We start from the raw sequence: 26619 nt of genomic DNA, 5'->3' as shown, positions 1-26619 counted from the left end.
TTCTTGAGTGAACTGATTTTCAGTATATACTGGGCCTCAGTAACCAGTATGTGTACTAGAAAAATGTGGGTGCACTAAGAACATGGAAGATGAGGGGGAAGGGTGCCCATTCATTAAAAAAAAATCCTGACATAATGAGTTGCAAATAATTAGTTGGCCAAAATGTGACGTACCAACCCTCTTCCTCCAGAACTCACCCTGTCCTTTGCCTGTATAGCTGAGCACATTCCCAAAGAGAACACTGGCCTATTGCTATCAACCATCTTAGTTTTCTAGAAAAACATTTGGGGCCCTAAAATGTTCTTGGAAATAAATATGATGCTGGGGGATTATTCCACTTTTTAAATTTAAGGTAAAAAAAATCAGGAAGCTTGGTGGACCCTAAGGGAGAGAGATTTATGGTACATTGTAGTCTCCGGGCAAACAGATTCGTGGGTTCTGGGGTTGTGGGTTTGATTTCGGGGTTTCTGGCTCCTTCCAAACTTGATTGGCAAAACAGTCACACTCCTTGATGCATGGATCTTTTCACTTTGGTCAATGTAGAAATCTAATCAATAAGAATGTGGGTATAACATGTCTTCTTCAAGTTATTTCTGCCTTCCCTTTTGCCTTATCACTCTCTGGTATGCACTGCTCATGCAAATAGCCTTGGGCTAGCTAGTTCATATGCTACGTGAAGATTCTGCTGAACTCTCTTTCAGTTTTATGGTAGGGCTTAGAACAGAATAACATTAGTAAAAGGCTCTGGTATATATGCATGGTTTTATTGTTATTTTCACTAATAGGAATCCCCGTCTAGATAGCAGTAACTCTGGTAGCAGATCTGATTTCTTTTTCTGGTTGTCCTTTCAGCAAGTTTCTTTAAGCCATCCGTCTCCAAAGCAATGAGTTCCATATGTTTTGGCCTTCAATTCCCAGAATTCTCAATCAGGATAGACCAGGTATTTTGGGAACTGGAGTCATTAGCCTGGCATTTTCCTTATTTGTTGCTCTCTGTGGTAGAAAAATTCAAAGTTCTATCTGAGTGGAAAGGAGAAGTAAATCTCATCCTACAAATTGTTTGGGAGATGCATGCAAGCTCCTTTGCAGAGCAGTTACTGCGTTTCCCTTAGATTTGTATCCTTTAATGCTATTTGTTCCAACCTTCTCTCTATCTCTCTCTCTCTCCATGTTGCTGTGGGCACTCCCAGGAAAAAGCTTCCTTGGTGCAAAACAGCTGCCATGGTGTGCGCATAATCAGTCTCTATGGTGCTATTTAGCAGAGGGTCAGCTAGCAAGTTCATTCATCTTCAGACAGCCCCCATTCCAGTCTTCTAACCCTGCTTACCACTGTCTTTCGATGGGTGGAAGCATCAGACTCAGTTCCAAACAATACAGTAGGTTGGCAGCTATCCACAGTTTGTATTTCTATATGCTCCCGATGAAGTGGGGGAAATAAGGATGAAATTATATGCTGATGCTTTACTTTGCAGCATAGCGGCTTCCTCTTTAACCTTTTATATTCCCAAAAGATAGAGTGCAGGAAAGATAAATTGATGTCTTTGAGTATAATGTTGCCTCTTGTCCTGTTCTAATTCGAACCATCATGTTAGATAGTTTCCATATTTACTATCTCTACAATTTCCCGTTGGCATCCTGTTTCTCTTGAGAAAACCCCATCTGATTTTTCTGTGTTGTTTTTTTATGCACAGTGCTTTCCTAAGATGTATCAGCATCTTGAAGTTGTCTTCTGGATTTCTGATTGTTAACTTTTGTTAGCTCTTCCTCTATATATATGCTACAGAGAATTTGAGCAAGTAGAAGCAACTAGGCCTGGCAAGAGTATGCTGAATAGGATAAAACATATACATGTAGTTTTCTTCAACAAAGCTTTCTTTGGTTTGGTGATATCCTATAATGAAACAATATTTTTTTCTTGTGGCTCCAAAATGCTGCACAAGGACAGATACTTCCTTCAGAGATGAAAAGAAATTATTCATTAATTTGTGTGCAGTCTCTTTGTTTTAGTAGGACTCCTTGTCTTAAGTGTTCATTGAATGGAACTATGTGGAGATTTGAGTACTGGTACACTGCCTGCTAGATATGCAAAACACCCTATTAAGCAGTAATGCTATTGTACTTCTCATTTGAGAACTTTTCTAGGATGAATTCATGGGTTATTACTTTTCTTATGCCTCAGGTTTCTTACAATGTAGATTATTGCCTCTTGGGAATATATCTAACAAGGGGAGACAATGATGGAATGCAGTAGTATATTTCTGCACTGACTGTGGTGATATATGAAATGTGAATTTGCCCTTTACACTGGTATTCACAATATATCCAAATTTTGTGAGATGTAAGCCAAGAGTCAACAATTCTAAGGAATGGAGATGTTAGTTTTGCCAATAAACAACTGCCACTCAGCACACGAAATTGACTTTGACGAGATGTGGGAAAGACAAGAAGAATAAACCATAGGTTTATACTGACCTGGATATAAGAAAGAACTGCATTTTATTCTGATAGAGGGCAATCCCCTTTAAATGTAACTTGCCAATTCAGCTTGCAATAAAAATCCTTATCTAGATCTTTTCTCAATTTAAGCCTAGCCACACAAAATTGGGAGTTTCCGATGTAGAGCCAACTGTTGATTTGGGGAATCTGATAAACACAAACCTGTATTTATTTTGCAGATATTGTACTGCTGCAGGGCATGCAATCCTTGGTAAACCTTTAGATATGGAGCAGTTCATAACTGAGCATGGTCCTATTGAGCCCTAAATTGGCTGAAATGCATGCTGGCTTGTTTTAAATTGGCTCCCTTGCCATAAAAATTGTAAAGAATCATCCCATCCAGAGAATGGTTCATCACATTAATCAATACATTAATTCATTGGTAATTGTTGCAGCCATATGTTTAACAGAATGGTTGGGTTCATGCATTTTGCCGAACTGCAGTGTTACAGGTATATTATGTTTTTTGAGTTACCATGTTGTGTGAACCCAACTATGATGGTTCGTAAACCATGGTTAGAGTTTTTTTTCTGTGAACCCAGTTAAATGTGGCTCATTTAATAAATAATGGCTAATCAAACTCTTGTTTAACATCAGATCTGCAAATTATAGTCTGAAGATCCCCTGTTGAATTTATATACTAGTCAAATATATGATGCCCTCATTCTCTTCTTTACTTCTTTACAGCTAGCTCTTTTTTGTACCTTCCGGCTCTCCTCTGTTAACAGCCTCCTTGCATTCCAATTATCAAATTTTGTATTCAGAAATAATCTCATGAATATCTGCTTGCTTGGTGATCTCTCTGATAGGTGAAAAAAGGAATGGATGGAGATATTGCATGTTTAGATCTGGTGATTCCAGAGTTGATGAGCCTTCCTCAGTTCATCATTATCATTATAATTAATATTAGGTAATATTTTATATAATATTATAATATAATATTATACAATAATATGATAATTAACATTATCAGGATAATGTGAATACATTGGAAGAAAATGGGTGAAGTCCCTTGTTATAAAAGGATCACCTTTGCAAGGGAAATAGATCCTGATTGTGCATGGCTATGAGCCCACCTGTCTCCCTGGCAGGATAACCTACCAAGCCTCTGAGAGTCTACCTTTCCCCTTGCTGGTCTCAGAGCGATGAGCCTATCTGCTACCCCCAACAAAGTCCATCCGAGTGCTTTTTGTTTAATTTACCCACACTTTGACCTTTGAGAAAGAAATCCAAGACTTTGAAAATAGTTCATTTGGACAAGTTAGAGAAAATGCTCAGAAGGCACTCTACCCAGGCTTGAGAATTTTGTCTTACTCTGAGGCCTTTTCGTTGGTGGTGGGACAACCTGCCCTCTTTGGCTGCAATAGTTTTGTTTTGCACACTGAGCTATTTTTTGCCTTAGTCCCGTGGAGATAAGAGGGAGACTTACGTTCCCTTTCTCCTACTTAGGAAAGAGGTTAGAATCCTTCCAATTTTGCCAGCAAAGATAGTCCTTCTTGAGGTATTGTAACAAGCTTGTCTTCTGTGAAGATCATTCCCTGTGTCTCAAGGGGAGAACGTTGAGTGTGGGTTTGTAACTTTGTGAAGGGATTAGGAAGGCATAGTAGGGGAAAATTGGGGAAATATGTGTCTAGAGCAGGGGAGGAATTTCATGTTATTTGCATGTATCTGAGATAAGATGTACTCATGTGTTGATAAAGATGGCCAGAAGCCTGTTCTGGTACCTATGAAAGGTTGCCTCCCCCTGTCTAATTGTTTGGACCTTGCCTAAAAATTGGATGCTATTCTTCTAAGGTCGGCATTCCAGCTGCTGCATCAAAGAGAGTAATGAAATGCCATCCCAGAAATGAATTGTGGCTGAACGACAACAGTGGGGTCATCCTGTAGGAATGCAAAACATCAGTTGTGGGCTGTAAGGAAGAGCTGTATGTCCAAAATCTTAAAACCAATGAGCTCATAGCAACTTATGGGTATCCTTTGCCTTAGAATGCTAAAACAGTGTGTGTGTGTGTGTTTGGGGGTGGGGGGGTAACTCTTGTTCTTATTGGCAGAGGCTGCCTTTTGTGTTTAGATTTCTCATTTTGCCCTCTAGCCTAAATCTTGTATCACAAAAATTCAGCATTTGCCTTGTTTAGTTTTGACTTGTTAGGGGGAAAAAAAGACAGATTCAAGCTCTGAATTTCTGGGTTTTCAAACTCTGATTTCTAGTTTTCACTGGACTTTACAGATCGCCCCAAGTTATTGACAGAAATTAGGGTTTGGTTGCTAAAGCTATGTGGTTGTAAAGTGTAATGCTATATGCGACTGCACTGCTTAGCCACAATAGCTCCAGTTGCTGTCGATATACAAATCCTGTGGTGTTGTTAAGAGGGTATCAAGGGGTCACCACATTTGTTTGATCTCCTGCCAGCTTCCCCATCGACTTTGTTTCTCAGAAGCCGGCAGTGAAGGTTGCAAATGGCAGCCCTGTGACCCAAGGGACACTGCAATGGCTGGAACTTTGAGGACTGCTCATAAGTACTGCTTGTTCGGCAAGACCACCTGTACTTTTTTATAACACCACTTCATAACTGTAAAGATTAAACAACTTATTTTTAAACTATCTTGAAGATGCTCAAGTGTTCAGTTGCAATACAGACAACATCCTCCCTTGGTTTTTGCAAGCATTAGAATTTTGCAATTGTAGAAATGAAGATTAACTGTTGAGTATGATCACCTCAGAGGCTGAAAGAGATTGTGAGGGGATCTGCTGATATAAGCTGTTATAATCATGATGAATATACTGAATACAGTTTGCAGCACACCTTGAGAATAAATTAAATTTGGGCCTGTGGCTTTCCATAGAAAGAAATTCTCTATTCTTTTTTCCAGACATCCCGTTTGCATTGCCTTGAAATTTTTTTGCCTTGAACATTTCTGTCATGAATCTACCTGCCAACATATTTCAGCTGCATGAGGGCCTCTGTTTTTAGTTTCTTAGTTAAGAACAACAAAGAACTAAGAAAGTGGTAAAAGCAAGAGAAGCACATTCATATGAGACCCTAAAATATATTTAATTTGCTCTTTTACAACTAACAGAAGGGAAGCAAACCTAATCTCTTGTAAGCAGCATAATAATTCAGAATCATATTTTTTAAATGAATCTCTAGAATCTTTCAGATCTTAAGCTAGAGAAGTATGTGGCAAAAGGGCATAAAAGAATCTCTTTTAAAAGTACACAAATCAATCCTGTAGAAATGCCTTCAGAGAAAAGGAGCTTACTTTTATCTTTTCAAACAATGTATTCTCATCGCCCCTTTTTGGCGAGTTGATTGTGTGTAATTTGGGATCGGGGTGGGGGTGGGGAAAGGACTGCACAGACATTCTGATGTGGAAAAAAACCAATCCACTGCTTGCCATAAATGGAGAGTTTTTCTTTCCCTCGTTCTTCTTCCTGATGACATCAAGCGACTGAGTTTGCACTCCAGACCCTGAACTGCTGTTCTTGGTTTCTTTCCTTGGCAGAATGCCCTAGCTTGCAACTGCAACATCTGGCATCTTCAAACCACTTACACGAAAAGTATTGTTTTAATACCCAGATGTAACTTTAATACCCAGGCCGTTTGATTGTAGTCAAACAGTCTTTCAGAGGAAGGGAAACTGCCCTAAACTGAATCAGATCATGGATCTATCCAACTCAATGTTATTTATTATGATTGACTAGTCTAAATCTCTCTTTTATTTCCTTTGCATCATCTTTATCTAGAGATGCCAAGGACTGGATGTGGGATCTTTTGCATGCAAAACTTGGTAACTTCTCAGGGAGCCTGGCAATTAAGCGGCATGCACATTTTAATAATAATAAGAATGCAGCCTGGATAGGAGGTGGATACAAGTTTTTAAAAAGCTGAAATGAAAGAAATGGTGTGAAGAAGAAGGTAAGGAAAATCAAGCTGACAACATCAACAGCTGAAGTCAAGAAGGATGTTAGAAGTGTGAATACATTAGGAGAGTGAAGAGTTTAAAGTCGAAACTGCAATGTTGTTGACAGAGCCTGCTTAGGGAGCATAAGCGACTGTGGAATGTTAACAAGTAAACTAGATAGTTGAAGAAAAAGAAAGGGCATTGGAAGACTATTGGAAGGATAGTGAAGAAGATGCATTGAAAGTAATATGTCACAAAGGTTTACTGAATACTGGAGAGACTACAAGAAACACCAACTGAAGAATAAAAAAGAGACACGGCAAAGCAAAGACATGGACAGTACATTAACAAAAGCAGGCAGGGCAGATAACAAAAAGACCTAGCAACAGCTAAGAGCAGGAAAATTGAAGAAAATGGGGCTAATTTTGGCTGCATAAGTCTAGGCCTCAAGAACAGGTACATGCAAAAGCAGAATTGAAAAGACAGCAACAAACAGCAAAGGCCACCTTTGCAAAGAATCTGAAGAAACAGTGGACCGCCTGGTTACTTCAAACAAGAAGATGGCACAGAGAAACTACAAACAATGGCATGACAAAATAGCAGCAGTGGTACGTTGGAATGTCAGCAATAAATGCCATTTTGTCTGCAAGCAAGAATCGGTGGAAATCACAAAATATACAAAGTAATAGAAAATGAAGAAGCTAAAGTATTCCGGGACTTTAGAATTCAAACATTTACCACATAACACCCCAGACTTAACAACTGTCAATAAAAAGACAAAAAAAAAAAAAAAACCCAACTCAGGATAATGAACACTGCAGTGCCTGGAGATAGCAGAAGAGAGAAGAAAGAAAATGTGTGAGTTTCAACTCCTAGATTTCCCCAGACAGGATGCTGGCTAGGGAATTCTGGGAATCAAAGTCTACATCAGAGATGGTATTCAGCAGGTTCTGACCAGTTCTGGAGAACCGGAAGCAGAAATTTTGAGTAGTTTGGAGAACTGGCAAATACCACCTCTGACTGGAGATTTTACGGTATCCTTCCCGTGCCACGCCCACCAAGCCACGTCCACAGAACCAGTAATAAAAAAATTTGAATCCCACCACTGGTCTATATATCTGAAAGTTCCTGAGGTTGAAAAACACTGATCTAGATAGACAACAGTGATGCACTGTGTTAAGGATTGTAATTCAGTTGCACCTATGTCTGGGCAGTTTTCTTAGTAGGCAAGCAAAAAGTATTAGCATTTTTAGGCTCTTATAGTTTGTCCCTGTATGGAAGAAAGACTATTGTTTTGGTCTGTAGAATTGATATCCAGCCCCAGAGTAATATCCTTGAGCAGATAGATCTTCCTGACCAATGCCATCCAATTACTTTTGCATGTCTAAAGCCACCAGAAGCTTCTGATCCTATTTAAAAAAAAAACAATTCTCTAATTGGGAAACTTGGGAACTGTTCCTTATTTTTCCAAGGAGCTTTTGCACCCAAACATTCTGGAAAACAAGTATGGAGTTTTATTGCCTGCTATTGGGGAAAGTTTTGAAAAGCAAGAATTTCTCAAAACATATGAAGAAAATGAAAGATTTCCAATTAGATGCATAAAAGTTTGTAACGGTATTTGTTGTAACATTTTTATGTTGTAACAGTTGAACATCGCAACTCTGAGTGGCTTATAGCAAACAAACAAGTCAGAAATAATAATTTCAGTTCAAATCAGACTGTCATGAATAGTCACCAGGGTCATATTCAAATGAAAACTCTATGCATCCTGGCCACAACGCCCAAGGAAATAGACAGATTTTTATGGCCTTTCTGAAGCGCAACAGGATTGCAATCACCCTTGCAGAAGTGGGGTGTGGAGACCAACCTTGAAGGAATTAGGTGAGACTGAATAGAATAGAATAGAATAGAATAGAATAGAATAGAATAGAATAGAATAGAATTCTTTATCGCCCAAGTGTGATTGGACACACAACGAATTTGCCTTGGTGTAAATGCTCTCAGTATACATAAAAGAAAAGATACATTCGTTAAGAATCAAGAATCATAACGTACAACACTTAATGATAGTCCTTAAGAGTCTCCTACTCTCAACTCTTTGAGCCAATCCAGGATTCCATGGTCAGATATTGACAGCTGCTGAAACATCAAGGTAGGTCAGGATAGATGGATTAATACTATCCACGTCTGTCAAAGGCAGTCAACAAGCACAGCCAAGGGAAAGTTGGAAGCAGGCCAAAATCATCAAATCCAACTAATGCAGTGATCACTTCTTTCAGAGCAGGTGGAAGTACAGCACTCCCTCTCCAGAAGATTGAATCTACAGTGCTAAGGATCCTGTTCACTTCCTTAAGATTAGCAGGCTCAAACTCCTCCCAGATAACACAAGATCATGGCTTAGTCAACTGCATGTGATCTGCAAAACTGACATTCAGTTCAGTACAAAGCCAAGCAACTTTATCCACCAAGTGTCAGGAGCGTTCCTTACAGCGATCCTATAAAAATTTTCACTGGATCTAAATGTCTATGGAGATTCTCAGTCATCCAGGTCAGTCCCCCTGGATCTTTCCTTTCTCGGAGAGATCAAATTACCCCTAAACAAAGCCTTTGGCTGATACTCAAAAGAGTAGAGAAATAGGCACTTATATTGCCATGAATTATATCTGAAAGAAAGGCTTTTAACCAGTATCCAGTTGGAGTCTCTCTTTTTTCCTCTGGGTATCTCGTCTGCTACGTCATTCTCTGGAGATTCTCTGGAAACCAAACTAGCTGTGCTTGCAGAGAGAGATTGCAGAAGCCAATCGGATACAGGCATTAGTTTATCTGCCTGTGTATGCCTAAATTATTCACTATATTGAATAATGTCCATATCAATCAATAATCTGAAAGAATAAGTGATTACCATGTCTTGCAAAACTCTTCTTAGACACTTGGGGGCTGTTGTTGCACGGAATTAGGTGTCTTGTTTAGGTGCTGCCTAACAGGATTAAAAGTTTATTTCCTGACTGGCATCACAGGTATAGACTTTGAAAAAGTAGGACAAACAGAATGTTGACATAACTGAGCTTTGGTGTTGGAGACAATACCTGAAAATGCTATAGATAGCCAAGAAAACAAACAAATGGATTATTGAGCAAATGAACCCAGAGCTCTCACTCAGGGCACAAATGATCAGGCTCAAATGATCCTACTTCAGACCTAGCTCTCTGAAAAAGACTTTAATACTGGTAGAAAGGAAGAGAAGATGCTGGGTAAAATAGAAAGGAAGAAAAGATGGCAATTAGCAACAAGGTGAATGGACTCAAATTATAGGGGCTATGGACCCACCTTGGGAAGATCTGAAGAGCTACGCTGAAGACAGATCCCTCCTGGGAAAAATGTATGTACTGTAGTCACTAAAAGTTGACACTGATCCAACTGCACATAATTAAAAGTAATCGGGGCTATAATCTCTGCATTGTAAAATCTGAAAGAATTGTAAAAGAGGCTTTTACGTTGGTTTTCTGTATCCTAGTCTTCATTGACAAGCCCAACAGCAATGGAATGTGTAGATTTCTTTTCTCTGACTCACCACTCAGTGCCCACTCTGTTTTCTTTTGTATGGGAACTGTTGTTGCTTTGTTCCTTTTGCAGCCACGCAGCTTAAGATTGGTGGGTGTAACATTTTGGGTCAGTGCCAAAAGAGAATCTCTCTAAATATAAATTAGTCTAGCACCTTCCTGCTGTGTTGACTCCTTCTGAATTGGATATTTTAGTTTGTGATTGCATTTCCTTTAAAAAAAGGGAAAGCTGAGCACTGTCAAGTTAGCTAAAAGAAACGCACCTTTTGATTATAACTTCCTTATAAAATTAAAAGTTCCAGCCAGTGTAATCAAACAATTGGAGGGCACTTGATTGACAGTTTCTCTTCTAGATTTTCCTGGTGCCCTATGCTGCACAGTGGAGTCTTTCCTCAGAAACTCTGAATGGAAATCTTGCGTACATTTGATTGCATAAACTGTCTTGTAGGTTTAAACCCACATAGGTTTAATTATTTCCTTAACATTTCCACACTTTATTTATTTATCATATCTAGGAACCACCCATCTCCTTCCTGGAGAAGCTCTGGGCAGTATACAAATAGCTACCAACAAACAAACAAACCCCACCATATAAGTATTACAATAAAAGCAGTTAAAACAGGAATAAAATAATTAAAAGTAAAAAATAAAATGGTAAAGGAGGAGTTTCAGGGTGCTAACCAGCATCATGGCTGGGTGCTCTTCTGTGGACCCCAAGTGAGATAGCAGAGCCAAGTCTTCGCGTGTTTATGAAAGGCTAGGAGAGTGGGAGCCTGTCTTGCCATTTGGGGAGAATCTTCCACATAGAGTGGGGGCAATGGCAGAGAAAGCTCTCTTCCTGGATCCTGCCAATCAGAATTCTTTAATTGATAGGATCTGCAGCATACCTGACTAAATGGGATGAGCGAGTGTAATGGGGCAATAACAGCTCCGAAGGTGATCTGGCATGTAGGGTTTTAACGGTCATAACCAACACGTTGAATTGGACCTGAAAGCAAACCGGCACCCAATGCATCTCGCGCCGCAGAGGTGTTAAATGTATTAAATTTTTGGGATGCCCAATATTGCTCATGCAACTGCATTCTATACCAGCTGAAACTTCCAGATACTTTTCAAGGGTAGAACTCAGGTCGAGCACATTGCAGTAGTTCAGACGGAAGATGCCCAGGGTGTGAGTGACCTTATAGAAGGAATTAAAGGTGGCCTATGAATGTGATTATAATCCATACGAATGATAACAGCATCAGAATTTAGGCCAACTGATTGCCAATTGTATCATCTACTGAAGCATTCCTATGAGTTGAATATTGTCTTGTTGTTCTATAGGCTCAGCGTTTTCCTTAAAAGAGAATATTTGCATGGCATATTATTACTTGGGCTAAGGAAAGTCTTTGGGAAATATGTTTATAACAAGGCCCCAATATGCTCAGGTTTGTTTGGTTTTAGCCTAGTGTGATGCATAAATCCATTGTGATTGCAAAACTACTGTTGATAACTTCGTTTTGTGTGAACTAAATATTACAACATATTCAGCAAAATAAATTACAATTACATAGAGTGATGTGGAAACCCAGCTTAAGCACCCTGTTTCTCCAACAATACGGCCTCCCCCAATAGGAAGTCCCAGCATGTTTTATAGGCATGAAATGAAATTAAGCCCCTCTCTTCAAATTAAGGCCTATATTAAAACATGCGGAATGGGGGGGGGGCTTGCCATTAGGAAGTACTTTTGTGGCATAACCGGATATGGTGCTGCCTGCGCTGACCCTGATACGAAGTGCCCCACCAACGCCGAGGACAACATCCAAGCCGTCGCCGCCCACCCGCCCGAAGATGCAAGGGAGGGGATTAAGTCACCCCCTAAAAGACATCCTAGCCATTTTTTCGGGGCTCAAAAAAAAAAAAAAAAAAGACCCAGCCTTATTATATGAGAAACACTGTATCTATTGGTCAACTTAACATTTAACCTGACTATTCTTTTTCTGAATATACGGGCATCTTATTTTTATTTATGTAATACTGCATGTTTTTATACTGCCACATTCCCAAAGGACTCAATTGGATCAGGATCTACAGGCAGAAGAAGAAAATTGATTCCTCCCACTTAAACTGTGTCTCTTTGCTGATTATTGCTGACTCACATTCTCACCTGGCTTTCGGGTCTCAAGAAGAAAGACTGCCTTGTCCTATATGCACATTAAAATAATATATCAAAGATTTGGGTTTCAGCTTAAAAGCATATAAAGTGTGGGGAGGAAGAGGTTGCTCCGGCCCTGGAGTCCACATCCACTTTGCTCTGTAATTTTACCTCTTTCAAAGGCCAAAATGGGAAGGATGAAAGTGTAAAGAGTCATGTTCAATTTCTTTGTCTATTGAGGACTGAAAAAGACCAGTCCTTCACCCTATTAGAGGGCCTTTCTCAGTCCTCAGTGGTTTTCTTAAACCATGTCCCTGTGGTTTATTTATCAGAATACTAGTCAAATTTTCATCAGTAATACAAGTATATGATTGTGTCGCATCCTTTATCCGTGACCATCATATGAATCACCATATTCATAATCTGGCCAGTATAACTCAAAATATTATTTTGTTCAATATATGGTTACGAATTCAGAATCATGGCCTGAATCCAGAGAAAAGATGCCTTATTGGTGTAAATCCATTATTTAGTGCTAGCTGATTTTTGGAATGGGTTTTCCTATTAAAGTAATCACTAAAGTAGGTTTCAGGGAAAAAAAAGAACACAGTAAAACAAAACAACGCAATGAGCTAAATAAATTAAATTCTCCAATATAGTGGCCTCAGGGTGAGAGCTGGGGCTTCTGGTTAGCAAAACACAGGTGGAAGACACCAACTAAAGAAGATATCCCAAGGCAGCAGTACTTTTTCTTTATGGAAAAAAATGTTAAAATGGGAGACATTTATTATGCTTTAGCTTGAATTAATGAAACCTAAGGTGGTCATAATTGATGCACCATTGATTTAATTGAGATTTAAATGATTAACTTTCATTCAGCTGATTCTATAAATATACTATTGAAAACAATTGGATTTGACTTCTGGGAAAGGTACAGATAGTCCTCGACTTAAACAACCAGAATTAGGACCAGAATTTCCATTGCTAAATGAGGCATTTGTTAAGTGAGCTGTGCCCAACTTTGCAATTTTTTTCTGCTATGATTGTTAAGTGAATTGCATGTTGTTATTAAGCAAACCTGGTTTCTCCCATTGACTTTGTTAAGAAGCCAACTAGGAAAGTTGCAAATGGTGGTCGTGTGACACCATGATACTGCAACTGTCACATATGCATGCCAGGTGCCCACATTTTGATACTGTGCCCATTGGTATGCTGTGAATTGGAACAGGAAGCTCTCAGACAAAAAGGTTATATTATGTTGTTGTTGTTGTTGTTATTGTTATTATTATTATTATTATTATTATTATTATTATTATTATTATTATTATTATTATTATTATTAAAGAAAACAGAATATGCAGACATTTTGATTCTGTGCCCATTGGTATGCTGTGACAGTCATAAGTGCAAGGAGCTTGTAAGTCGTTTTTTTCAGTTCTGTTATAGCTTTGAATGGTCACTTAACAAATAGTTGTAAGTTGAAGACTACCTGTATGGTGAACTGAAGATGGCTGTGCAGAAGCAGGGCCAATGCCTACAGCAAAGAACTGGTGAATGCAGTGATTCCTTGGAAAGTCTGTGGATAAAGAGAGGGTAGATGATCTCCCACGTGCTCTGGATAGCTACTCCTTGCAAGGAAACCATAGACAGTGGTAGTCCATGGGATTGATCACCAGGTGATGATGGGATTTGCCATCGTGCTCATAACCATGGCAGAGACTTCTAAAGAACACTAAATATGCAAACCTCACTTTCTAATCACTTTTGGAAATTGCTCTTAAACTAGTTATAAACTATCAGAGACCTTCAGACTTACAAGCTTGAAAATCACTTATTCAACCAAGATCTGTTGATTTAGAAGTTAAGATTTGAAGCTTGTTATCCTAAATCCTAGCCAGGTATGTTAACATCTAACACTACCTATATATTCACTCTTTTTTTTTAATTTAGGGCAAATACTTCTATAAGCACAAGCTTAGCAGGTTGGGAAGCGGCCTTGTGGGGCTTGGTTTTGACTTGATTATGGGACAGAATTAAAAGCACAATCCAGCCTTTATAACTTGTCTTAATTGCCTACGATAAGCACTGGAAATCCAAATATTTACATCTCATTATGTTAATCACCTGTCAGATACATTAATTATTTTGGGTTCAGTAGCACTGTTTGGTTCTTGAAAGGGCTTCTGATCCCATGCAGATCTCCATTAATAAAAAAGAAAAGACAATTTATTATCAAATGTATTGGCTTACATTTTTTCTTTCTCCCTTCAGTGCTTGTGCTTGTCCTAAATTTGCTGCAGAGGATTACCTGTTCCCTGAAAACATCACTGAGGAAACATAGGAAGCCAAAGGGGAGGGGCGGGGGATTAATGAAAATAGCCGTTGGTTTTAATGCAATACTAGTGTTTGCAATGATTTTGGAAGAGAAGAGAGAAAAAGAGCTTATGTGTTGAATCTGTTATTATTGGGAAGAGATGGAACAATTCAATCTAAATCCTTTTTTAAAAACTACCTACTTGTTAGTCATAGTCACTCTATGGTCATATAGTCCGTGATTATAGAACCATTCAAGAACAGTTAAGTCATTTTTTTAAAAAAAAAAACATTTTTTCTTTCTATTAGGATTCTTACCATCTTAAACCTACTGAAAGAAGAGCCCCCAAATTAGCAACAATTGAACCCTCAGTGTAATTTTTTGGTATACCTTCTGCTGAGTTTGGCTTATGTGGTGATATTGGCATTGCTTTTTTCCAACAATATCCATGGAAATTGTGGGATTATGGGAGACTTGTTGGGATCCTCATGTCAAGGTTGGTCATGATTGACTTTGCTTGTCAAATAACTTGCTCCGAAATTTCTGCTAGGCTCACACATCTCCTGGGCTGCATTTTGGCTGTGTTTTCATGAAACTTAACCACAGGACTGAGTTAGTGTAGCGTGTCTGCCCTCTCTTTTAATGGCATAGTTATGCAACCGTTTCCATGTTTTGTGTACCATGCAGCATGTCATTCCAAATGCAGATGCGTTCGTTCAAACAAGTCATAACCAAGCAATAGCTACTTCCTGTACTGCCACCCTGGCATGGTTTAAAATAGCATTTATGGGTCTGCACCACCTTGTCCTTCATTTTATTTTTGTGGCTGTTGAGGGACAGTTCATTTCCTTTCTCGGAAACTGGTGACTCTTCTCCCTCCCTTTTTCTCGCTGGGTGCTTGTAGCCTCAGCCTCTTGTTTAATTAGATCACACAGTAATGCTCTGAAATGACTAGCCTCCCCTACCTCTGCTGCTCATTTTATTTGCTGGTCTCTGTGGTAACCAATTTCTGCTTAAATGGCTCTGACGCAACCTCTAAGACAAGGAGAGACCACCTGCAGTGCACGTAGCCCTTGGGACTCTCTGATCATGACTGCTAGGAACCTGGGACACGGTTTCTTGCAATTTTGAGTTGGCATTAGATTTCTATCATGCTTTCTGTTCAGGAGCTCAGTAATATGCATCTCCTATTTTGCCTCATTCAACAACACTGTGAGGAAAATAGGGTTGGGAGAATGTAAGGCCTCCAAAAACTCACTTTTACAACCCTGTGATCCCTTAATTTAGATGCAGAGTCAAGGTGACTGATGGAGCTGAGCATTTACTAGCCGATGCCCTTCTTGACGCCACTCAAGAGTTCAGAGCAGATATTTTTCTTTGTGCCTTAGGAGAGAAACATCTGCCACTACCTAGAATTGAACTCTCAACTTTCTGAATGGAAGGCAAGTGTCTTCACTAGGCCATCACGCCACTCAAAGCCAGCCAACAAACTTTTGTGGCGGAGGGGGGATTAGTACGTATCACTACTGCACTGGCTCTCACGTTACAACTCTTGAAAACATTAAACGTGGCCCTTAATGAAAAAAAAGGTTGCCTATAACTGCAGTATAGTGCTATGATTGTAGATTGGATGCATGGAGGATGAGGCTCAGGTCTCCGACTTAGATTATTTTAGGACCGTTCATCACTATTTTTATTTACTTTATTTATAAAATGCATGCAATAACCATTCTAATGGCTCTAAGCAGTTTACCAAAGTACTTATATTGCATATTCTAAAAGCCTTTTTAAAAACCTAACATTAAATGTTAAAAGTCATAAAATCTAAAAAATCTAGGTTTAATCTCCTTCCTAAACTTTAATAAGGGGAAAAGGGCTGCCCAATTCCAACAGCATTTTTTTTTCCTCATAGTATAGCCTCCCATCCCTGAAACAGAAGTTGCAGTTGGAATGCACATAGCAGGAAATGTTGAAAGTGTCCAATGGAGGAAAGAAGAGAGCAGACAACTTGTAGTCCTGTGGATCTTTTTGGTCCAAAGCTGTGGCTGGTCATTTTCTTCAGAAGTCTGTTAGGAAGATAAAAGGAAGTGTGGGGAACAAAGAGCATTATCTCCAATTCTTAGAAGAATGATGAAAATATATTTAATTCTCATACAATCGCTAAGAAATGGAATGTATTTATTTGCGCATGTGTGCAAAGAAATTGGAACAGGAAGCTGTCAGACAAAAAGGTTATATTGTAATTATTATTATTATTTAAGAAAACAGGATATGAAAACTTATCAGCAAGGCTTACATTAGGAATTGGCACCCTTAAGGATCATAAAGAGCTTAGAACTTTAGAAGGAGTTTATTGCTGACAATGTGCCAGAATCCCTTCACTCTTCCCCTTGATTGTTCTCTGTTTAAAATGGCACCTAGGAATGTGAGTAGTGCCAAAAGAAGGAAAATAAATACTCCTGCCTGGGCTTCTCCGTCTTCTCTGATCCGTTCTGGAAGAGCAAGCAAACAGACTGAAGGTACAGACCCACTGTTTCATTTTGCCCTTGGCCTCTCTCAGATCTGGGTTTTGTATTAAATTCTGGCATATAAATTTAATAAATAGAGTCGTCCTAGATCACAATTTAAGAGGGTGGAAGCTCCCTCCCTTGATATTTTTTTTTACATTAGAGAAATATATAATTCACATATTAAAAATGGAGATAAAATAAATTATTGCATTATTTCTTAATTATTAAAATAGAGGCTGGATTCAGCTCAGTGGGCAGTGCAGAACACATTGTCAAATGAAATGGTCTAGAACTAGATACACCTGGAGCTAGGAAGATTCCAGAGAAGTGACTAGAATCTTTTTCAGGGACTTTCACCTTGAAAATGGCAAAAACGTTAAACGATAGAATCTTATTAAGATAATTCATGTGTGCAAATGCCTCATTATCAGCTTGATGAATCAATCTGCTTCTGTGGGTTGCTTCTGCTTCCTCTTGATTTTCCTCAGTGGGTTTGTTGATGTGATTGCAAATTGTCACCAAGTCATTCTTACAAGGTTCCTATTCATGCAATAGAACACGGGTGTCAAACTCGTGGCATCACGTTGCCGTCACGTGACTGTATTGTAACATTTTCCACCTTCACGGAGCTGGGGTGGGAATGGCCTGTGTGTGACACATCCGGCCTGTGGGCCACCAGCTTGACACCCCTGCAATAGAAGGAGTGTACAAAATAAAGACTTCCGATAGCCAAAACTGCAGTCTTACAAGTAATATCACTTTCCATCGTTGTGTATTAAGGAAAATCAGCTTTGGGCTTCTACATAAAGGGCTGATCTTGAAATGGAAGTCAGGTAGAAAGAAAGAGGGAGGTGTGCATTTCTCTTTGACCTCAGGAAAAGACCACAAGGTATGAGAGCTCCTTTTGAGGAAACACCCACCACAATCATAAAGAATCTGGGTGAAACTGTGTTGCTTTCTAACTCAGAGGTAGGAAATCTGTAGATCTCAATGTAAGGCTCAGATTAGTGGGGAAGGGTGCTGGGAGTTGTGATTCAGTAACATTTGAAAAGCTGCAAGTGTTTCTCCTTTGTGATCAATTAATCAATGAACAAAATCAATTTGCTGCCTTCATGGACTCCAATCAGTTTACTGCTAGCACAATAAAACAATAAAATAACAGCTGAACAACTCAAGTAGCAATATAAACAAGATAAGAATTTAACTCTCGTAAAAGCTCACGAGCTAGTACATCCATAATTTTGGAGAAAATAATATGTATTCTCTGAAGATTCTGCAATTTTAGTTTTAGTTTTAATTCTCCCGAGAGTCATCCCAGTGTCAGCAGACAGAATATTCCAGAGGGTGAGGCCATCACGAAAGGCTGATTTCTGCTGCCTTCCCCCCTCCTCCCAATTTTTTTCTCTGCTAGTTTGAATAGGACAAACTGATTGTGTCTGGAATTGAATATCTCCAATGCCCAAGAACCCAAACCATATAGGGTTTTCAATATGAAAACCAGATTTGTACCTAGAAACAAACTCTAGCCAATGCAGCTCCATAATAAAGGTTATGTAACACAGCTATATGGTAATAGTTCTTTTTTTTTTTTAGCAAGTGGGCAGATCTTTTTGGCACTTGCTGTAGTTTCCAAATCATCTTCAAGGACAGGTTCACATAGAGAAATAACTACAGTTATACAACAGATTACAATCTGTTTATCCACAGAACTCTGAATTCTAGCCAGAGGTCATAAACTTGCTAGTATTTGCATGTATTGAATTGTCCTACATTGAATTAGAGGCAGATCAAAAGCTTCCAATATTTTCAGGGGATGGAAATGAGCCACTGAATTCTAGAAACCCTAGAAAAAATATTTGCAGAGTTTTAGACCCAGAGTTAATTACATCCATGGGTGTTTTAAATCGTATTCTCCAAAACATAATTGTCATCTCAAAACCAAAAGCTTCAAGACTCAAAAGTGAGCTCAGTCCTGAGGACGAGAACTATAATCAGAGTTCGGGATTACATGTATGGGATCTGGGGAAAGAGAAATAAAGAAAAATGCTTATTTTTAAAGTTGCTTTCTAGGGCTATCCCCCATTTGCTAGAGCACAGCTGTATGAAGAAAAAGCTCACCAATCATATCATAGAAGGTTCAGATCAGACTATTTAAAAAGGCAGTAATGTTCCCCATGAGTGATGCATGGTGTCTCATTTCATCCTTTAGGCTTCTTGAATTCAAACATTCTCTGATAAACAGATAATCTTGCCTTTATTGGGACTGGAGCTGAAGAGAGGGCAATCTCTTGGAGAGTCCATATGGGCATTGTTTTATTCAGCAGTTGATAACAATGTCCTATGCTTATCATCTGAGACCTAACATTACTGTTTAAAATACCAAATTGAAATTCTGCAAAGTCCTCCTGCATTATTTTTGAAAAGACTGCAGCTTGTGCAAAATATAGTTGAATTTAATGTGGGGTTTGCACAGGAAAGTTCCTTGGTGAATTAATTTTAACAAAGGACATTGCAGCATTATCTGAGGCCACTTGTTTAATTGTTTTCCAGTCCTTTTTGATCTTAGGTGATTTATCTCCCTTCCCCCGCTTAATATTCACAAAGCTTCTGAAAATAAATGTTCTGCAGTTTTCAAGGACCCTTTTCTCTCTCTCTCTCTCTCTCACACGATCTCATTCAAATGCTTCTTTCATAAACAGTCATGCTGTCAATATTTGGTGTCCTCTTCTCCTAGGGATTTTGAATCTTTTCAACTAAGTTCGCAGGTGGAATATGCCTAGGTTGCCAATATGATACAATTTAAAATTACAGCAGCGAGCCATCTCCTTGTCCTTTCCTTCATTTCCAGCCCAGTAGGAAGTCTTTACGGTCAAGGAAAGGTGAGGTTGTGGAATAAGCTGGATACAAAACTCTGGCTGAAGCAAACATTCAGAAAGTACACTCTTTAAAAAAAAACACTGTAAGGATCTAAATAGTGCAGCTATTTTGAAGTACTGCGGTTGTATCAAATGCTTGTGACTATTCACGAGCTGTTTTGCAATGATGTAAACAGTGGGGTTGGTTTTTTTGTCCTTGGTGCTTTTCACCCCCTCTTAATTTTTTTACCCTTGCAACAAAAGAAGCAAACAGCTGCTGAGAAAGGGCCTTTTGCTTATGGAGGTAGGAGATTCGAAGTTCCTCACGAATCTTGGCCAAAGTTTTGCACTTTTCCCCTACATTGTTAATGTTAAAAGGCCAGAAAGAAACGATTATAGACATACGGATGATAGCTGAAAAAAAACCTGTCTCCCTTTGTCATTCAGGGCTGGGCACAAACCCAACCTGTTGATTGTGGTCTTATGCTTGGTATCCTTGCTTGCACTGTGGCCACCCGAAGCCTCAGTAGAACATAAAGCCATATATTATTTTTATTTTGTTTTGTTTTATTTTATTTTTGAGAATCAAAGACCCTCCTGACTATTTTTGCCCTGGTTTTCCTCTTATATTGTTGGGGTGGTGATGGGGAGATGGGATCTTTATATTGTAATTTTTAATGTTGTAAGCCACACAAAGCCTCCTATGTGTGAGTTGGGTGGACATAAACATATGTTTAATAAATAAATAATATTAGAGAGAGCAAGCTGACTTTGAGACACCTTTATGCTTCTAGGAACAGTTTGTCTGGAAAGGGCCATATTTGGAAGAGTGTTTTGTTCATGATGGAAAAATGCAGCTATTTCAGAAGGCAAAAAGGGTTATTTATTTATTTGCTGGCTCAGGGATTCTGGGAGTTGAAGTCCACAAGTCATAAAGGGATCATCATTCCAGGGGTGGCCTGCTGGGGGTTCGCAGGGGTTCGGGAGAGCCCCTAGCTAAGATTCTGTGCAGTTTGGAAAACCCCCAAATCCCACTCTTGGTTGGCCCTGCCCACCCACCCCACCTCTCCCAGGAGTCCCCACTCAACCCGTTTTAGATGCAGGTAAGTGCAGGGTGCACATGGAGGCTCAGGGAGGGTGAAAAATGGGCCTTCCAGAAATTCGGGAAGGCTGGAAATGGGCCCATTTCTGGTTTCCAGAGAGCCTCCGGAGCCCAGGGAGGCCATATCCACCCTCCTGGGGGCTCAAGGAAAGCCTCCAGAGCCCAGGGACGGCGAAAATGCCCCCCCACACCATGGTGCAGGAGGCCGACTGGGCCACGCCCACCCAGCAACCAGGCAGAAAACCCGTTGCTAAAAATTTTGAAGCCCACCCCCGCATCATTCCCCACCTCTGCACCTAAAGGGTAGGGCTCCAGAGACATGGAGCAAGAAATACTGCTCTACATGAACTGAGAAAAGAAGAGCAAGTATCTTGTCTCTGGCAGCACTGTTAAATGGTTGGAGATATTCCAGAAGTGAGGGGAAATCTAGGGGCAAAGAAGCAGACCACTTTGTTCCATCATTCAAATTATCTTTAAAGAATAAGTAATTGTTACAGTTAAACTTTGCTTTGAGTTTTAGCGTCCTTTGTCAGCGTGTACTAGTTTGAATCTGACTATCTTTTGCTGGTTTTCGCAAGAGAACATTCTTTATAATTTCAATCTGTTTTCCTCAAGATATATCATTACATTTCTCGTGAAATGAAAATTTAGCTCACTCAGTTTGATTTTGTTTATTTCTCGTGGGATGGATTCCTCTCCCAATGGAGCAGGGAAGTGCTGAAATCAATAGTGATGTGCCTCTGAGCTTTGGGACCAGAAGGATACATTCTAGAAAATATTTCATTTTTAAAATGTTTACCTTTTATTAGCCACAATGGTAGGACAGGTTTGGAAGCCTAGGAACAGCGATGGCGCAGTGCTTAGAATGCAGTACTGCAGGCTACTTCCGGCTGCCTGCAATTTGGCAGATCAAATCCCACCAGGCTCAAGGTTGACTCATCCTTCCATTCTTCCAAGTTTGGTAGAATGAGGACCCAGATTGTTGGGGACAATATGCTGACACTGTAAACTGCTTACAGAGAGGGCTGTAAAGCACCATGAAGTGGTATATAAGTCTAAGTGCTATTGCTATTATGTCTTCCAGACGGGGTAGGAAAAGCATATTCTGGGAGGCACCCTCTGGAAGACAGGCAATAGTAATAGGAACAACCAGGCAGCTACTTTATACAAAGGCAAGAAGAAGAGGCCAGGTGTTTAGACCCTGAGGGCTTTGGGGAAAGGATATTGAAGCCTCCTGCCCTTCAATCTATAAAAACAGTTAAGCTACTACTTTTATTAAAGCAACTATGGCTTAATATTTTGAATTCAACCAATGAGAGGTTTGGGCTTTTCTGCCATATTCAGAGAGAGTTACTAAACGTACCATATTTCTAGCTTTGCAATAAGAACAAGAAAATATGTGTACTCAAGAACCATTACACATATTATGTGTAATAGTACAGGTTCTAATCTATGATTTATTTCTACAGACCAGTCAAGAAGAAAATAGCACTGTGAATATCTGTCATTGTAAGGACTCGTTCCTCTGAAAGACTGAATCTCCAATAATTGAATGATTGGCTATATTTTAGATTGGGATATTTCACGTCGTCCTGGTATGGGCAATCTGTTTTAAGGGAGGTTGGAAAATGGTGACTCCAAGACCTTTGGAAAGTATGAGCAATAACTTCTCATGTGGTTATTTTTAAAAAAATGCAGGGCCTTGACTTTTTTCCTTCCTTCAAAAAGTAAGAGGAGTTTTAATACTCCACAGTCAAAAAGCCACTTAAGGGTCATTATGAGTGATATTTAAAGTGATCAACACAGTGACTCATAAATTCCTAATTTCTGTTAGGTTTCTAATTGGTTTTGCTTTAGAAGTCCTTTCGAGACCGTACTAAGGCAAAAGTCTTCTGAATTCTACCTTATTACTTATCTTTTGTGGTTGTAATGCTGTAAGCCAGCCAGAATCATTGTGAAGCAAGATGGATGGCAAATACATTTAATAATAAATAAAAAAAATTATTCACAGGAAATTTGCTAATCTGCTCTTCTGTTGCTTTGGCTTAGCCTCATCCACTGGCAACAGCATTGATATTAATCAGAAGTTATGAAGGCAGAAACATTTCTTTTATCTCAAAACTGGGAGGCTGGTCACAAGCTAGAATTGAAAGCCGGTTTTAAAGATATAATATTCCATCCTTGTCTCCATCCTAATTTCAGTTTTGCTTAAACCAGTGCTCTCCAGAAGTATGGTTTCACATTGCCAGGGAATTCTGGGAGTTGTAATCTTGACCTATTTAGAGAGCACTAGTTGTGATCAGAAGGCCGATGCTCACTAGAAGTATATGCTTTCTCCCTCTGGCAAGAGATGCTAGGTATTCTTGGAAGGCAGTGCCGGCTTTAGAGTTCTTGCCAGAATTCTCTGAACAAAACTTGAACTTTTTTTTTTTTTAAAAAAAACAGTCTGATGGAAAATTAGTTCCAAACTATTGGGCTGGAATAAAAGGTAAATACTGACCGTATATCAGCCATATGGTTGCATGACCCCTGACTTCCAAGACCGCATATCAGCAGCATAGGGCATGAGTAAGGGCTAATTTCAAAGAATTTATAATGAATAGGCAACCTAGCCGAGTTGTGGTTTTGCTTTATAATTTTCCCATTCCCATGAACTCTTGGCTAATTATGTGGAACCCATGAGGAAAAGATTTGACTTGTTGTGGGAAGATAGTAGACAGACCTTAGATTATCCAGGAACAACCACTATTACTACTACTATTACTTTTATTAATTCTAATACTACTACATCATCCACAATCCATCTATGTGGCCCCTAATACCAATAATACAACAATACAGAATTCATTTTCAACTGAATGGAATTCATAGGTGAGAACCAGCCTCTCACAAGGTCTGAAGCAAAGAGTACAGAAATCAGCCAGTCTTACAGGTAGTCCTCAACTTATAAGCACAATTGAACCCAAAATTTCTGTTGCTAAGTAAGGCATTTGTTAAGTGAATTTTGTATGATATTGCCACCTTTCTTGCCACTGCTGTTAAATGAATCACTGCAGTTGTTAGGTTAATAACACAGTTGCTAAGTAAAACTGGATCCCCATTGACTTTGCTTGTCAGAAGTTCACAAAAATTGATCACACTGCAACTGTCATAAATATGAATCAGTTGCTGAGCATTTGAATTTTGATCATATGACTATGGGGATGCTGCAATTGTTGTAAGTGTGAAAAACGGTCATAAGTAACTTTTTTCAATGCCATTGTAACTTCAAACTGTCACTAAACAAACTGTTGTAAGTCAAGGACTAATTGTACTAAATCAAGAGGCAGATGAAAACCATCTGTTTTGTGCAAAAGACAGTGACTTCCATTCACATAGCATATATGAGTGGAAGAAAGAGCCATAAAATTTGGAAGAATTGTTTCTTAGTGCTTTCATGAGCTTTTCTGCAGTCAGCGTATTTGTGTTGTTGAATGCCTGTTTGTGCCAGACATTGTCATATTTCAAAGCAAAAATCTATTTCATAGTTTTTCCCAAGGCTGCTTTTCAGAGTGAGATGGGCAGCATATAAGTTTAATAAATAAGTGAAATCAGGATCCATTTCCTATAAGAAGCTGTTTGATGTTCATAATTAATTCCAAACTCCTATTGTAAAAGTTTCAATGTTCCAATGTTATCTGGGCTTTTAGCCCTTTCATAACAGGGGTGTCAAACTCAAGGCCGAGCAGGCCAGATCTGGCCCACAAGGTGCTTAGATCTGGCCCATGGGGCCACTATGGAAACAGTGAAGAACTGGCCCGCACATAGCCCCCCTGAGCTCCGTTTTCACTGGCAGAGCACTGCAGGAGGCTGTTGTAGCTGAAAACGGAGCTCGGGAGGGCTTGTGCGGTCCTTGGCATCCTGCCCATGCCCACCAAAACCATGTCCCCCCCCAGCTCCCCCAAGGTCAAACACAACCCTGATGCATTCCTCAATGAAATCAGGTTTGACACCCGTTTTATAACATTCTAGAATCGACATGTTATTTAGCTTTTTGCTGTTTATTTCAGATTCTTTAAATTCTAAAATTTATGATTACTTTTTTCTTTTGTACTAGATTGGAGAATGTTCAGGATCCACCTATCGTTTTCAAAGCTGTCGTTCTGAAGGTCTCTAGTAGGTTAGACGTAATTAATGAGCAATTTCCAAAAGTGGTTAGAAAGTGAGGTTTGTGAATTTACATCTTTTAGAACAGGAGTCCCCAGCCCCCGGGCCGTGGCCCACAACCGGGCCATGGAAGTGGTGGGCGAGTGTGTGTGTGTGTGTGTATGTTCTACCTGCAGCTCATGTAAATGAAGCTGCGCAAATGCACGTGCTTGTCTGCCGCTTGTGCAGAACCATCCCCTCACACCCACCCCCGCCAATCCGCAAAGCCAGAAAGGCTAGGGAACTCTGCTTTAGAAGTCTCTACTGCAGTTGCAAACAAGATGGCTAATCCCATCATCTCCCAGTGTTCAAACCTGTGGAAAACTGCTGCCTATGGTCACCTTGCAAGGAGCAGCTGTCCATCTATGTTTGAGAGATCACCCATCATCTCTTTATCCACAGACCTTCCAAAGAATCTGGTCTTCTGAATAATTTATTTCTGTTTACCCCGAGTTATATTTATTTCAGCTATATATTTATAGTCGTTTATGGCTGATATGGGGAGGTTCCTGCCGCAGTCAGATGAGGCATCCTTGGATCTGTTGGTTGCCATGGTAGTACTACCACATTAAGTCAGCTGTAGCAAACCAGGTGCAGCAGAGGAATGCTGACACATACGTGAGTGGGAGCAGATGATGGACATCTGCATTAAAACAACTCTCTTGCCCCAGGGAACTTAGAGCTTGCCGGTGCCATTTCCTAAAACCAAGCTCTCTGCGGATATCAGCTCATCGTGTTTCTTTTCCTTGAGGCACTCTTGATTAAACATTTCAAAAATAAACACAAAGTCATTTTCTCTGGACATAAATATATTAGGATTCTACGTTTTCTTGGCTTGGGTAGTTCTGTAAAATGAAATGTGTGGACCTTAATGATATATTATGCAAATCTAAGGAAATAAATCATGCCACAGTTTGCTTGTCATTTATTTCATAAATAAACTAACTTAATATATGAAGTGCCAGTATGCGTGTGAACAAGTAATCTATGCAGCACAATATATCATCTAGGAAATTACAAAGAACCCGAGAACACAACAATGGATAAAAATGGAGGAAGTTATGCCTCTTTAACAACGTCAGTGTTCATCTTAAATTTGCCAACAGGTTGCAGGATGACCTTCCATGCTTCTGAAGAATGTTCTAAGCAGATGAGTAGACATGGAACTTCTTGCATTAGATAGTAAAAGGTAAAGGTTTCCCTGCTCAGTCGTGTCTGACTGTAGGACACAGTAGACGTCTCCGTTTTTTGGCTGAGGAAGCTTGCATTATCCAAATACATTTTCCATGGTCATGTGGCCAGCATGGCTATATGCTAAAGGGCATGGAACACTGTTACCTTCCCACCGAAGTGCTACCTATTTATCTACTTGCATTTGCACACTTTTGAACTACTAGGTGAACAGGAACTAGAGTGAGGAACGGGAGTTCACCCTACCACCACCCCATTGCAGTGTTTGGGTCTCAAACTTGAGCTGTCAGCTTTCTGGCTGACAAGCTCAGCATCTTCAACCATTGAGCCATTGCGCCCCTCTGTATTAGATAGTATCCTTGCCCA

The 26619-nt window shown here is 39.6% G+C and overlaps 1 protein-coding gene across 1 annotated transcript in view; it reads left to right on the top strand.

Moving 5' to 3' along the window:
* The window catches only part of ESYT1 (extended synaptotagmin 1), a 66840-nt gene that overhangs the window by 1181 nt on the left and 39040 nt on the right, over window positions 1-26619 (top strand). The window lies entirely within an intron of this gene.

Source organism: Pseudonaja textilis, chromosome 2 (genome assembly GCF_049901715.1).
Source record: "Pseudonaja textilis isolate UNSWEBS1 chromosome 2, rPseTex1.2, whole genome shotgun sequence".
Lineage (NCBI taxonomy): Eukaryota > Metazoa > Chordata > Lepidosauria > Squamata > Elapidae > Pseudonaja > Pseudonaja textilis.
The sequence above is the reverse complement of the archived record's forward strand: the minus strand, read 5'-3'. Positions and strand labels throughout refer to the sequence as shown.